Source organism: Petromyzon marinus, chromosome 74, assembly GCF_048934315.1.
Source record: "Petromyzon marinus isolate PM22_M1 ecotype Great Lakes invasive population chromosome 74, UKy_Petmar_22M1.pri1.0, whole genome shotgun sequence".
Lineage (NCBI taxonomy): Eukaryota > Metazoa > Chordata > Hyperoartia > Petromyzontiformes > Petromyzontidae > Petromyzon > Petromyzon marinus.
In genome coordinates this window covers 5672668-5685833 of record NC_133740.1, presented here as the reverse complement: position 1 = coordinate 5685833, position 13166 = coordinate 5672668, and positions in this window count along the sequence as shown.

Sequence of the window (13166 nt, the reverse complement as noted above, 5' to 3'; positions counted from 1 at the left end):
GTGGTGAGTCTGTGGGTCTCTGTGTGGTGAGTCTGTGGGTCTCTGTGTGGTGACTCTCTGGTCTCTCTGTGTGGTGAGTCTGTGGATCTCTGTGTGGTGAGTTTGTGGGTCTCTGTGTGGTGAGTCTGTGGGTCTCTGTGTGGTGCGTCTGTGGGTCTGTGTGGTGAGTTTATGGGACTCTGTCTGGTGAGTCTGTGGGTCTCTGCGTGGTGAGTCTATCGGTCCCTGTGTGATGAGCCTGTGGGTCTCTGTGTGGTGAGTCTGTGGGTCTCTGTGTGTTGAGAATGTGGGTCTCTGTGGTAAGTCTGCGGGTCTCTGTGGTGAGTCTGTGGGTCTCTGTGTGAGTGAGTCTGTGGGTCTCTGTGGTAAGTCTGCGGGTCTCTGTGGTGAGTCTGTGGGTCTCTGTGTGGTGAGTCTATCGGTCCCTGTGTGATGAGCCTGTGGGTCTCTGTGTGGTGAGTCTGTGGGTCTCTGTGTGGTGAGTCTGTGGGTCTGTATGGTGAGTCTGTGGGTCTCTGGGGTGAGTCTGTGGGTCTCTGTGTGATGAGTCTGCGGGTCACTGTGTGGTGAGTCTGTGGGTCTCTGTGGTGAGTCTGTGGGTCTCTGTGGTGAATCTGTGGTTCTCTGTGTGGTGAGTCTGTGGGTCTCTGTGTGATAAGTCTGTGGGCCTCTGTGTGATGAGTCTGTGGGTCTCTGTGTGGTGAGTATGTGGGTCTCTGTGTTGAGTCTGTGGGTCTCTGTGGTGAGTCTCTGGGTCTCTGTGGTGAGTCTGTGGGTCTCTGTGTGATAAGTCTGTGGGCTTCTGTGTGATGAGTCTGTGGGTCTCTGTGTGGTGAGTATGTGGGTCTCTGTGTAGTGAGTCTGTGGGTCTCTGTGGTGAGTCTGTGGCTCTCTGTGTGGTGAGTCTGTGGGTCTCTGTGGTGAGTCTGTGGGTCTCTGTGTGGTGAGTCCGTGGGTCTCTGTGTGGTCAATCTGTAGGTCTCTTTGTCACGAGTCTGTGGGTATCTGTGTGATGAGTCTAAGGATCTCTGTGTGATGCGTCTGTTGGTCTATGTGTGGTGAGTCCGTGGGTCTCTGTGTGGTCAATCTGTGGGTCTCTTTGTCATGCGTCTGTGGGTATCTGTGTGATGAGTCTATGGATCTCTGTGTGATGAGTCTGTTGGTCTATGTGTGGTGAGTCTGGGGTCTTTGTGGTGAGTCTGTGGGCCTCTGTGGTGAGTATGTGAGTCTCTGTGTGGTGAGTCTGTGGGTCTCTGTGTGGTGAGTCTGTGGGTCTCTGTGTGGTGAGTCTGTGGGTCTCTGTGTGGTGACTCTCTGGTCTCTCTGTGTGGTGAGTCTGTGGATCTCTGTGTGGTGAGTTTGTGGGTCTCTGTGTGGTGAGTCTGTGGGTCTCTGTGTGGTGCGTCTGTGGGTCTGTGTGGTGAGTTTATGGGACTCTGTCTGGTGAGTCTGTGGGTCTCTGCGTGGTGAGTCTATCGGTCCCTGTGTGATGAGCCTGTGGGTCTCTGTGTGGTGAGTCTGTGGGTCTCTGTGTGGTGAGAATGTGGGTCTCTGTGGTAAGTCTGCGGGTCTCTGTGGTGAGTCTGTGGGTCTCTGTGTGAGTGAGTCTGTGGGTCTCTGTGGTAAGTCTGCGGGTCTCTGTGGTGAGTCTGTGGGTCTCTGTGTGGTGAGTCTATCGGTCCCTGTGTGATGAGCCTGTGGGTCTCTGTGTGGTGAGTCTGTGGGTCTCTGTGTGGTGAGAATGTGGGTCTCTGTGTATTGAGTCTGTGGGTCTCTGTGGTGAGTCTGTGGCTCTCTGTGTGGTGAGTCTGTGGGACTCTGTGGTGAGTCTGTGGGTCTCTGTGTGGTGAGTCTGTGGGTCTCTGTGATGAGTCTGTTGGTCTCTGTGTCATGAGTCTATGGATCTCTGTGTGGTGAGTCTGTGGGTCTTTGTGGTGAGTCTGTGGGTCTCTGTGGTGAGTCTGTGAGTCTCTGTGTGGTGAGTCTGTGGGTCTCTGTGTGGTGAGTCTGTGGGTCTCTGTGTGGTGAGTCTGTGGGTCTCTGTGTGGTGAGTCTGTGGGTATCTCTGTGTCGTGAGTCTGTGGATCTCTGTGTGGTGAGTTTGTGGGTTCTCTGTGTGGTGAGTCTGTGGGTCTCTGTGTGGTGGGTCTGTGGGTCTCTGTGTGATGAGTCTGTGGGTCTCTGTGTGGTGAGTCTGTGGGTCTCTGTGTGGTGTGTCTGTGGGTCTGTATGGTGAGTTTGTGGGTCTCTGTCTGGTGAGTCTGTGGGTCTCTGTGTGATGAGTCTGTGGGTCTCTGTGTAATGAGTCTGTGGGTCTCTGTGTGGTGAGTCTGTGGATTTATGTGTGGCGAGTTTGTGGGTCTGTGTGTGTTGAGTCTGTGGGTCTCTGTGTGATGAGTCTGAGGGTCTCTGTGTGATGAGTCTGTGGGTCTCTGTGGTAAGTCTGTGGGTCTCTGTGTGGTGAGTCTGTGGGTCTCTGTGGTGAGTCTGTTTGTCTCTGTGGCGAGTCTGTGGGTCTGTGTGGTGAGCTTGTGGGTGTCTCTGTGTGGTGAGTCTGTGGGTTTCTGTGTGGTGAGTCTGTGGGTCTCTGTGTGGTTAGTCTGTGGGTCTCTGTGTGGTGAATCTGTGGGTCTCTGTGTGGTGAGTCCGTGGGTCTCTGTGTGGTGAGTCCGTGGGTCTCTGTGTGGTCAATCTGTGCGTCTCTTTGTCATGAGCCTGTGGGTCTCTTTGTTTTGAGTCTATGGGTATCTGTGTGATGAGTCTGTGGGTCTCTGTGTGGTGAGTCTGTGGGTCTCTTTGTGATGAGTCTATAGGTCTCTGTGTGATGAGTCTGTGGTTCTCTGTGTGGTGAGTCTGTGGGTTTTTCTGGTGAGTATGTGGGTCTCTGCGTGATGAGTTTGTGGGTCTCTGTGTGGTGAGTCTGTGGGTCTGTATGGTGAGTCTGTGGGTCTCTGGGGTGAGTCTGTGGGTCTCTGTGTGATGAGTCTGCGGGTCACTGTGTGGTGAGTCTGTGGGTCTCTGTGGTGAGTCTGTGGGTCTCTGTGTGGTGCGTCTGTGGGTTTCTGTGTGGGGAGTCTGAGGGTCACTGTGGTAAGTCTGTGGGCCTCTGTGTGAGTGAGTCTGTGGGTCTCTGTGGTGAGTCTGTGGGTCTCTGTGGTGAATCTGTGGTTCTCTGTGTGGTGAGTCTGTGGGTCTCTGTGTGATAAGTCTGTGGGCCTCTGTGTGATGAGTCTGTGGGTCTCTGTGTGGTGAGTATGTGGGTCTCTGTGTTGAGTCTGTGGGTCTCTGTGGTGAGTCTCTGGGTCTCTGTGGTGAGTCTGTGGGTCTCTGTGTGATAAGTCTGTGGGCTTCTGTGTGATGAGTCTGTGGGTCTCTGTGTGGTGAGTATGTGGGTCTCTGTGTAGTGAGTCTGTGGGTCTCTGTGGTGAGTCTGTGGCTCTCTGTGTGGTGAGTCTGTGGGTCTCTGTGGTGAGTCTGTGGGTCTCTGTGTGGTGAGTCTGTGGGTCTCTGTGATGAGTCTGTTGGTCTCTGTGTGGTGAGTCCGTGGGTCTCTGTGTGGTCAATATGTGGGTCTCTTTGTCACGAGTCTGTGGGTATCTGTGTGATGAGTCTATGGATCTCTGTGTGATGCGTCTGTTGGTCTATGTGTGGTGAGTCCGTGGGTCTCTGTGTGGTCAATCTGTGGGTCTCTTTGTCATGCGTCTGTGGGTATCTGTGTGATGAGTCTATGGATCTCTGTGTGATGAGTCTGTTGGTCTATGTGTGGTGAGTCTGGGGTCTTTGTGGTGAGTCTGTGGGTCTCTGTGGTGAGTATGTGAGTCTCTGTGTGGTGAGTCTGTGGGTCTCTGTGTGGTGAGTCTGTGGGTCTCTGTGTGGTGAGTCTGTGGGTCTCTGTGTGGTGACTCTCTGGTCTCTCTGTGTGGTGAGTCTGTGGATCTCTGTGTGGTGAGTTTGTGGGTCTCTGTGTTGAGTCTGTGGGTCTCTGTGGTGAGTCTCTGGGTCTCTGTGGTGAGTCTGTGGGTCTCTGTGTGATAAGTCTGTGGGCTTCTGTGTGATGAGTCTGTGGGTCTCTGTGTGGTGAGTATGTGGGTTTCTGTGTAGTGAGTCTGTGGGTCTCTGTGGTGAGTCTGTGGCTCTCTGTGTGGTGAGTCTGTGGGTCTCTGTGGTGAGTCTGTGGGTCTCTGTGTGGTGAGTCCGTGGGTCTCTGTGTGGTCAATCTGTAGGTCTCTTTGTCACGAGTCTGTGGGTATCTGTGTGATGAGTCTAAGGATCTCTGTGTGATGCGTCTGTTGGTCTATGTGTGGTGAGTCCGTGGGTCTCTGTGTGGTCAATCTGTGGGTCTCTTTGTCATGCGTCTGTGGGTATCTGTGTGATGAGTCTATGGATCTCTGTGTGATGAGTCTGTTGGTCTATGTGTGGTGAGTCTGGGGTCTTTGTGGTGAGTCTGTGGGCCTCTGTGGTGAGTATGTGAGTCTCTGTGTGGTGAGTCTGTGGGTCTCTGTGTGGTGAGTCTGTGGGTCTCTGTGTGGTGAGTCTGTGGGTCTCTGTGTGGTGACTCTCTGGTCTCTCTGTGTGGTGAGTCTGTGGATCTCTGTGTGGTGAGTTTGTGGGTCTCTGTGTGGTGAGTCTGTGGGTCTCTGTGTGGTGCGTCTGTGGGTCTGTGTGGTGAGTTTATGGGACTCTGTCTGGTGAGTCTGTGGGTCTCTGCGTGGTGAGTCTATCGGTCCCTGTGTGATGAGCCTGTGGGTCTCTGTGTGGTGAGTCTGTGGGTCTCTGTGTGGTGAGAATGTGGGTCTCTGTGGTAAGTCTGCGGGTCTCTGTGGTGAGTCTGTGGGTCTCTGTGTGAGTGAGTCTGTGGGTCTCTGTGGTAAGTCTGCGGGTCTCTGTGGTGAGTCTGTGGGTCTCTGTGTGGTGAGTCTATCGGTCCCTGTGTGATGAGCCTGTGGGTCTCTGTGTGGTGAGTCTGTGGGTCTCTGTGTGGTGAGAATGTGGGTCTCTGTGTATTGAGTCTGTGGGTCTCTGTGGTGAGTCTGTGGCTCTCTGTGTGGTGAGTCTGTGGGACTCTGTGGTGAGTCTGTGGGTCTCTGTGTGGTGAGTCTGTGGGTCTCTGTGATGAGTCTGTTGGTCTCTGTGTCATGAGTCTATGGATCTCTGTGTGGTGAGTCTGTGGGTCTTTGTGGTGAGTCTGTGGGTCTCTGTGGTGAGTCTGTGAGTCTCTGTGTGGTGAGTCTGTGGGTCTCTGTGTGGTGAGTCTGTGGGTCTCTGTGTGGTGAGTCTGTGGGTCTCTGTGTGGTGAGTCTGTGGGTATCTCTGTGTCGTGAGTCTGTGGATCTCTGTGTGGTGAGTTTGTGGGTTCTCTGTGTGGTGAGTCTGTGGGTCTCTGTGTGGTGAGTCTGTGGGTCTCTGTGTGATGAGTCTGTGGGTCTCTGTGTGGTGAGTCTGTGGGTCTCTGTGTGGTGTGTCTGTGGGTCTGTATGGTGAGTTTGTGGGTCTCTGTCTGGTGAGTCTGTGGGTCTCTGTGTGATGAGTCTGTGGGTCTCTGTGTAATGAGTCTGTGGGTCTCTGTGTGGTGAGTCTGTGGATTTATGTGTGGCGAGTTTGTGGGTCTGTGTGTGTTGAGTCTGTGGGTCTCTGTGTGATGAGTCTGAGGGTCTCTGTGTGATGAGTCTGTGGGTCTCTGTGGTAAGTCTGTGGGTCTCTGTGTGGTGAGTCTGTGGGTCTCTGTGGTGAGTCTGTTTGTCTCTGTGGCGAGTCTGTGGGTCTGTGTGGTGAGCTTGTGGGTGTCTCTGTGTGGTGAGTCTGTGGGTTTCTGTGTGGTGAGTCTGTGGGTCTCTGTGTGGTTAGTCTGTGGGTCTCTGTGTGGTGAATCTGTGGGTCTCTGTGTGGTGAGTCCGTGGGTCTCTGTGTGGTGAGTCCGTGGGTCTCTGTGTGGTCAATCTGTGCGTCTCTTTGTCATGAGCCTGTGGGTCTCTTTGTTTTGAGTCTATGGGTATCTGTGTGATGAGTCTGTGGGTCTCTGTGTGGTGAGTCTGTGGGTCTCTTTGTGATGAGTCTATAGGTCTCTGTGTGATGAGTCTGTGGTTCTCTGTGTGGTGAGTCTGTGGGTTTTTCTGGTGAGTATGTGGGTCTCTGCGTGATGAGTTTGTGGGTCTCTGTGTGGTGAGTCTGTGGGTCTGTATGGTGAGTCTGTGGGTCTCTGGGGTGAGTCTGTGGGTCTCTGTGTGATGAGTCTGCGGGTCACTGTGTGGTGAGTCTGTGGGTCTCTGTGGTGAGTCTGTGGGTCTCTGTGTGGTGAGTCTGTGGGTTTCTGTGTGGGGAGTCTGAGGGTCACTGTGGTAAGTCTGTGGGTCTCTGTGTGATAAGTCTGTGGGCCTCTGTGTGATGAGTCTGTGGGTCTCTGTGTGGTGAGTATGTGGGTCTCTGTGTTGAGTCTGTGGGTCTCTGTGGTGAGTCTCTGGGTCTCTGTGGTGAGTCTGTGGGTCTCTGTGTGATAAGTCTGTGGGCTTCTGTGTGATGAGTCTGTGGGTCTCTGTGTGGTGAGTATGTGGGTATCTGTGTAGTGAGTCTGTGGGTCTCTGTGGTGAGTCTGTGGCTCTCTGTGTGGTGAGTCTGTGGGTCTCTGTGGTGAGTCTGTGGGTCTCTGTGTGGTGAGTCTGTGGGTCTCTGTGATGAGTCTGTTGGTCTCTGTGTGGTGAGTCCGTGGGTCTCTGTGTGGTCAATATGTGGGTCTCTTTGTCACGAGTCTGTGGGTATCTGTGTGATGAGTCTATGGATCTCTGTGTGATGCGTCTGTTGGTCTATGTGTGGTGAGTCCGTGGGTCTCTGTGTGGTCAATCTGTGGGTCTCTTTGTCATGCGTCTGTGGGTATCTGTGTGATGAGTCTATGGATCTCTGTGTGATGAGTCTGTTGGTCTATGTGTGGTGAGTCTGGGGTCTTTGTGGTGAGTCTGTGGGTCTCTGTGGTGAGTATGTGAGTCTCTGTGTGGTGAGTCTGTGGGTCTCTGTGTGGTGAGTCTGTGGGTCTCTGTGTGGTGAGTCTGTGGGTCTCTGTGTGGTGACTCTCTGGTCTCTCTGTGTGGTGAGTCTGTGGATCTCTGTGTGGTGAGTTTGTGGGTCTCTGTGTGGTGAGTCTGTGGGTCTCTGTGTGGTGCGTCTGTGGGTCTGTGTGGTGAGTTTATGGGACTCTGTCTGGTGAGTCTGTGGGTCTCTGCGTGGTGAGTTTGTGGGTCTCTGTGTGGTGAGTCTGTGGGTCTGTATGGTGAGTCTGTGGGTCTCTGTGTGGTGAGTCTGTGGGTCTCTGTGGTGAGTCTGTGGGTCTCTGTGTGACGAGTCTGTGGGTCTCTGTGTGATGAGTCTGCTGGTCTCTGTGTGGTGAATCTGTGGGTCTCTGTTGTGAGTCTGTGGGTGTCTGTGTGGTCAGTCTGTGGGTCTCTGTGGTAAGTCTGTGGGTCTCTGTGTGGTGAATCTGTGGGTCTCTATGTGGTGAGTCCGTGGGTCCCTGTGTGGTCAATCTGTGCGTCTCTTTGTCATGAGTCTGTGGGTCTCTTTGTGATGAGTCTATGGGTATCTGTGTGATGAGTCTGTGGGTCTCTGTGTGGTGAGTCTGTGGGTCTCTTTGTGATGCATCTATGGGTCTCTGTGTGATGAGTCTGTGGTTCTCTGTGTGGTGAGTCTGTGGGTTTTTGTGGTGAGTCTGTGGGTCTCTGCGTGGAGAGTTTGTGGGTCTCTGTGTGGTGAATCTGTGGGTCTGTATGGTGAGTCTGTGGGTCTCCGTGGTGAGTCTGTGGGTCTCCGTGGTGAGTCTGTGGGTCTCTGTGTGGTGAGTCTGTGGGTCTCCGTGGTGAGTCTGTGGGTCTCTGTGTGATAAGTCTGTGGGCCTCTGTGTGATGAGTCTGTGGGTCTCTCTGTGTGGTGAGTCTGTGGGTTTCTGTGTGGTGAGTCGGTGGGTCTCTGTGCTAAGTCTGTGGGTCTCTGTGTGTTGAGTCTGTGGGTCTCTGTGGTGAGTCTGTGGGTCTCTGTGTGGTGAGTCTGTGGGTTTCTGTGTGGTGAGACTGTGGGTCTCTGTGTGGTTAGTCTGTGGGTCTCTGTGGTGAGTCTGTGGGTATCTGTGTGAGTGAGTCTGTGGGTCTCTGTGGTAAGTCTGTGGGTCTCTGTGGTGAGTCTGTGGGTCTCTGTGTGGTGAGTCTATCGGTCCCTGTGTGATGAGTCTGTGGGTATCTGTGTGGTGAGTCTGTGGGTCTCTGTGTGGTGAGAATGTGGGTCTCTGTGTATTGAGTCTGTGGGTCTCTGTGGTGAGTCTGTGGCTCTCTGTGTGGTGAGTCTGTGGGTCTCTGTGGTGATTCTGTGGGTCTCTGTGTGGTGAGTCTGTGGGTCTCTGTGATGAGTCTGTTGGTCTCTGTGTCATGAGACTATGGATCTCTGTGTGGTGAGTCTGTGGGTCTTTGTGGTGAGTCTGTGGGTCTCTGTGGTGAGTCTGTGAGTCTCTGTGTGGTGAGTCTGTGGGTCTCTGTGTGGTGAGTCTGTGGGTCTCTGTGTGGTGAGTCTGTGGGTCTCTGTGTGGTGAGTCTGTGGGTCTCTCTGTGTCGTGAGTCTGTGGATCTCTGTGTGGTGAGTTTGTGGGTTCTCTGTGTGGTGAGTCTGTGGGTCTCTGTGTGGTGAGTCTGTGGGTCTCTGTGTGATGAGTCTGTGGGTCTCTGTGTGGTGAGTCTGTGGGTCTCTGTGTGGTGTGTCTGTGGGTCTGTATGGTGAATTTGTGGGTCTCTGTCTGGTGAGTCTGTGGGTCTCCGTGGTGAGTCTGTGGGTCTCTGTGTAATGAGTCTGTGGGTCTCTGTGTGGTGAGTCTGTGGGTCTCTGTGTGGCGAGTTTGTGGGTCTGTGTGTGTTGAGTCTGTGGGTCTCTGTGTGATGATTCTGTTGGTCTCTGTGTGATGAGTCTGAGGGTCTCTGTGTGATGAGTCTGTGGGTCTCTGTGGTAAGTCTGTGGGTCTCTGTGTGGTGAGTCTGTGGGTCTCTGTGGTGAGTCTGTTTGTCTCTGTGGTGAGTCTGTGGATCTGTGTGGTGAGCTTGTGGGTGTCTCTGTGTGGTGAGTCTGTGAGTTTCTGTGTGGTGAGTCTGTGGGTCTCTGTGTGGTTAGTCTGTGGGTCTCTGTGTGGTGAATCTGTGGGTCTCTGTGTGGTGAGTCCGTGGGTCTCTGTGTGGTGAGTCCGTGGGTCTCTGTGTGGTCAATCTGTGCATCTCTTTGTAATGAGTCTGTGGGTCTCTTTGTGATGAGTCTATGGGTATCTGTGTGATGAGTCTGTGGGTCTCTGTGTGGTGAGTCTGTGGGTCTCTTTGTGATGAGTCTATAGGTCTCTGTGTGATGAGTCTTTGGTTCTCTGTGTGGTGAGTCTGTGGGTTTTTCTGGTGAGTATGTGGGTCTCTGCGTGGTGAGTTTGTGGGTCTCTGTGTGGTGAGTCTGTGGGTCTGTATGGTGAGTCTGTGGGTCTCTGTGGTGAGTCTGTGGGTCTCTGTGTGATGAGTCTGCGGGTCACTGTGTGGTGAGTCTGTGGGTCTCTGTGGTGAGTCTGTGGGTCTCTGTGTGGTGAGTCTGTGGGTTTCTGTGTGGGGAGTCTGTGGGTCACTGTGGTAAGTCTGTGGGTCTCTGTGTGAGTTAGTCTGTGGGTCTCTGTGGTGAGTCTGTGGGTCTCTGTGGTGAGTCTGTGGTTCTCTGTGTGGTGATTCTGTGGGTCTCTGTGTGATAAGTCTGTGGGCCTCTGTGTGATGAGTCTGTGGGTCTCTGTGTGGTGAGTATGTGGGTCTCTGTGTTGAGTCTGTGGGTCTCTGTGGTGAGTCTCTGGGTCTCTGTGGTGAGTCTTTGGGTCTCTGTGTGATAAGTCTGTGGGCTTCTGTGTGATGAGTCTGTGGGTCTCTGTGTCGTGAGTATGTGGGTCTCTGTGTAGTGAGTCTGTGGGTCTCTGTGGTGAGTCTGTGGCTCTCTGTGTGGTGAGTCTGTGGGTCTCTGTGGTGAGTCTGTGGGTCTCTGTGTGGTGAGTCTGTGGGTCTCTGTGTTGAGTCTGTGGGTCTCTGTGGTGAGTCTCTGGGTCTCTGTGGTGAGTCTTTGGGTCTCTGTGTGATAAGTCTGTGGGCTTCTGTGTGATGAGTCTGTGGGTCTCTGTGTCGTGAGTATGTGGGTCTCTGTGTAGTGAGTCTGTGGGTCTCTGTGGTGAGTCCGTGGGTCTCTGTGTGGTCAATCTGTGGGTCTCTTTGTCATGAGTCTGTGGGTATCTGTGTGATGAGTCTATGGATCTCTGTGTGATGCTTCTGTTGGTCTATGTGTGGTGAGTCTGTGGGTCTTTGTGGTGAGTCTGTGGGTCTCTGTGTGGTGACTCTCTGGTCTCTCTGTGTGGTGAGTCTGTGGATCTCTGTGTGGTGAGTTTGTGGGTCTCTGTGTGGTGAGTCTGTGGGACTCTGTGTGGTGAGTCTGTGGGTCTCTGTGTGGTGAGTCTGTGGGTCTCTGTGTGGTGTGTCTGTGGGTCTGTATGGTGAATTTGTGGGTCTCTGTCTGGTGAGTCTGTGGGTCTCTGTGGTGAGTCTGTGGGTCTCTGTGTAATGAGTCCGTGGGTCTCTGTGTGGTCAATCTGTGCATCTCTTTGTAATGAGTCTGTGGGTCTCTTTGTGATGAGTCTATGGGTATCTGTGTGATGAGTCTGTGGGTCTCTGTGTGGTGAGTCTGTGGGTCTCTTTGTGATGAGTCTATAGGTCTCTGTGTGATGAGTCTTTGGTTCTCTGTGTGGTGAGTCTGTGGGTTTTTCTGGTGAGTATGTGGGTCTCTGCGTGGTGAGTTTGTGGGTCTCTGTGTGGTGAGTCTGTGGGTCTGTATGGTGAGTCTGTGGGTCTCTGTGGTGAGTCTGTGGGTCTCTGTGTGATGAGTCTGCGGGTCACTGTGTGGTGAGTCTGTGGGTCTCTGTGGTGAGTCTGTGGGTCTCTGTGTGGTGAGTCTGTGGGTTTCTGTGTGGGGAGTCTGTGGGTCACTGTGGTAAGTCTGTGGGTCTCTGTGTGAGTTAGTCTGTGGGTCTCTGTGGTGAGTCTGTGGGTCTCTGTGGTGAGTCTGTGGTTCTCTGTGTGGTGATTCTGTGGGTCTCTGTGTGATAAGTCTGTGGGCCTCTGTGTGATGAGTCTGTGGGTCTCTGTGTGGTGAGTATGTGGGTCTCTGTGTTGAGTCTGTGGGTCTCTGTGGTGAGTCTCTGGGTCTCTGTGGTGAGTCTTTGGGTCTCTGTGTGATAAGTCTGTGGGCTTCTGTGTGATGAGTCTGTGGGTCTCTGTGTCGTGAGTATGTGGGTCTCTGTGTAGTGAGTCTGTGGTTCTCTGTGGTGAGTCTGTGGCTCTCTGTGTGGTGAGTCTGTGGGTCTCTGTGGTGAGTCTGTGGGTCTCTGTGTGGTGAGTCTGTGGGTCTCTGTGATGAGTCTGTTGGTCTCTGTGTGGTGAGTCCGTGGGTCTCTGTGTGGTCAATCTGTGGGTCTCTTTGTCATGAGTCTGTGGGTATCTGTGTGATGAGTCTATGGATCTCTGTGTGATGCTTCTGTTGGTCTATGTGTGGTGAGTCTGTGGGTCTTTGTGGTGAGTCTGTGGGTCTCTGTGTGGTGACTCTCTGGTCTCTCTGTGTGGTGAGTCTGTGGATCTCTGTGTGGTGAGTTTGTGGGTCTCTGTGTGGTGAGTCTGTGGGACTCTGTGTGGTGAGTCTGTGGGTCTCTGTGTGGTGAGTCTGTGGGTCTCTGTGTGGTGTGTCTGTGGGTCTGTATGGTGAATTTGTGGGTCTCTGTCTGGTGAGTCTGTGGGTCTCTGTGGTGAGTCTGTGGGTCTCTGTGTAATGAGTCTGTGGGTCTCTGTGTGGTGAGTCTGTGGGTCTCTGTGTGGCGAGTTTGTGGGTCTGTGTGTGTTGAGTCTGTGGGTCTCTGTGTGATGATTCTGTTGGTCTCTGTGTGATGAGTCTGAGGGTCTCTGTGTGATGAGTCTGTGGGTCTCTGTGGTAAGTCTGTGGGTCTCTGTGTGGTGAGTCTGTGGGTCTCTGTGGTGAGTCTGTTTGTCTCTGTGGTGAGTCTGTGGATCTGTGTGGTGAGCTTGTGGGTGTCTCTGTGTGGTGAGTCTGTGAGTTTCTGTGTGGTGAGTCTGTGGGTCTCTGTGTGGTTAGTCTGTGGGTCTCTGTGTGGTGAATCTGTGGGTCTCTGTGTGGTGAGTCCGTGGGTCTCTGTGTGGTGAGTCCGTGGGTCTCTGTGTGGTCAATCTGTGCGTCTCTTTGTAATGAGTCTGTGGGTCTCTTTGTGATGAGTCTATGGGTATCTGTGTGATGAGTCTGTGGGTCTCTGTGTGGTGAGTCTGTGGGTCTCTTTGTGATGAGTCTATAGGTCTCTGTGTGATGAGTCTTTGGTTCTCTGTGTGGTGAGTCTGTGGGTTTTTCTGGTGAGTATGTGGGTCTCTGCGTGGTGAGTTTGTGGGTCTCTGTGTGGTGAGTCTGTGGGTCTGTATGGTGAGTCTGTGGGTCTCTGTGGTGAGTCTGTGGGTCTCTGTGTGATGAGTCTGCGGGTCACTGTGTGGTGAGTCTGTGGGTCTCTGTGGTGAGTCTGTGGGTCTCTGTGTGGTGAGTCTGTGGGTTTCTGTGTGGGGAGTCTGTGGGTCACTGTGGTAAGTCTGTGGGTCTCTGTGTGAGTTAGTCTGTGGGTCTCTGTGGTGAGTCTGTGGGTCTCTGTGGTGAGTCTGTGGTTCTCTGTGTGGTGATTCTGTGGGTCTCTGTGTGATAAGTCTGTGGGCCTCTGTGTGATGAGTCTGTGGGTCTCTGTGTGGTGAGTATGTGGGTCTCTGTGTTGAGTCTGTGGGTCTCTGTGGTGAGTCTCTGGGTCTCTGTGGTGAGTCTTTGGGTCTCTGTGTGATAAGTCTGTGGGCTTCTGTGTGATGAGTCTGTGGGTCTCTGTGTCGTGAGTATGTGGGTCTCTGTGTAGTGAGTCTGTGGGTCTCTGTGGTGAGTCTGTGGCTCTCTGTGTGGTGAGTCTGTGGGTCTCTGTGGTGAGTCTGTGGGTCTCTGTGTGGTGAGTCTGTGGGTCTCTGTGATGAGTCTGTTGGTCTCTGTGTGGTGAGTCCGTGGGTCTCTGTGTGGTCAATCTGTGGGTCTCTTTGTCATGAGTCTGTGCGTATCTG